At 37.9% G+C, this 1,413-nt stretch overlaps 1 protein-coding gene across 1 annotated transcript in view; it reads left to right on the top strand.

Annotated features, from left to right (window-relative positions):
* DCAF6 (DDB1 and CUL4 associated factor 6) overlaps positions 1 to 1,413 on the top strand; it is a 183,439-nt gene that overhangs the window by 10,079 nt on the left and 171,947 nt on the right. The window lies entirely within an intron of this gene.

Consider the following 1,413-nt stretch of genomic DNA (forward strand, 5'->3'; position numbering starts at 1 on the left):
GTCTTTGTTCTCTTTGCTTTTCAGTTTTGTGGGTTTTTATTAATATATCATCAAGGTCAGAGATTGTTTTCTCAGCCATGTCCAGTCTATCAGTAAGCTCATCAAAGGCATTCTTCACTTCTGTTACATTGTTTTTTTAATCTCTAGCAATTCTTTTTTATTTTTCTTCGAATTTCCATCTCTGTTTACATTGGCTGTATGTTCTTACATGCTGTATACTTTATCCATTAGAGACCTTAGCATATTATTCATAGTTGTTTCAAATTCCCAGTCTGATAGTTCCAACATCCCTGCTATGTTTAGTTCTGATACTTTGTCTCTCCAAATTATATTTTTTGCCTTTTAGTATGCCTTGTGTTTTTCATAATGGCTGGATATGATGTACTGGTTGAAAGATACTGTGTAAACAGGTATTTAGTAATGTAGTGGTAAGGTATAGGGGGAGAGGAAATGTTCTATAGTTGTATGATTAGGTCTCTGTCTCTTAATGAGTCTATGCCTCTGGACTATGAACTTCATAAGGGATTCTTAGTCCACTTGCCAAACTCCTCTTAGGTGGGACAGGTTAATAGAGTGAGCTGGAGTTGGGTATTTTGATTCTCCTGTGTGGAAGGCTAGAGTTGGCTAGAGTTGGGTATTTCTCTTCCCCCAGGTCTATAGGCTCTGATAGAACCCCAGTGGGTTAAGCTGTGGTTAAATAGATTCTCCTGCGGGCAGACTTTGTTAAGAACAGAGTACTCTGGTGTATTTGAAAATGGTTTCTTTTTCCTTTCTTTTTCTCTGAAATTTATTATGAGAACCTAGTTGAGCCCCTGGAATTAAAACTCAAAATAGAGGGTCCCACACAATTCCCCATGACTGGATCCCCCTAGAGCTTTTAACAGTTAGACTTGCCCTTTCCAGACTTCTAGCAATTCATCAGTTATAGTTCAGGTTTTCTTACCCTGGTCTTGTTTTTTACAGAGGTTTCCTCTCTTGAGTCTCTGCTCCGGTAAGCCAAGACTCCTTTTAGTTACCTACTGGTCTCTCCAGTCTCGAGGGTAGCAGTTTGTCTTGTGTCCTCACCTCTCTGAGTGATCTGAGAGGAGTCGTTAATTTTGCAGTCTGTTCAACTTCTTACTTGTTAGGATGGAGTGATGACTTCCAAGCTTCTTACATGTGAAACTGGAAACTGGAAGTCTATTTTTTCAATATGTAAATACTTTTTAACATAGATATGACCTCATCAGTGCTATAAATTTTGTGCCATCAGGTGACTAAAAGATGGCATAGTTCTATTATGTCCAGTTTGCTTATGTTTCTTTTTTGCTTTTTTTTAGGTTAATACAATATGTTGGAATGACACTGGAGAATATATTTTATCTGGCTCAGATGACACCAAGTTAGTAATTAGTAATCCTTACAGCAGAAAGG

Source organism: Propithecus coquereli, unplaced genomic scaffold, assembly GCF_000956105.1.
Source record: "Propithecus coquereli isolate 6110/MARCELLA unplaced genomic scaffold, Pcoq_1.0 Scaffold56, whole genome shotgun sequence".
In the NCBI taxonomy this organism is placed as follows: Eukaryota; Metazoa; Chordata; class Mammalia; order Primates; family Indriidae; genus Propithecus; species Propithecus coquereli.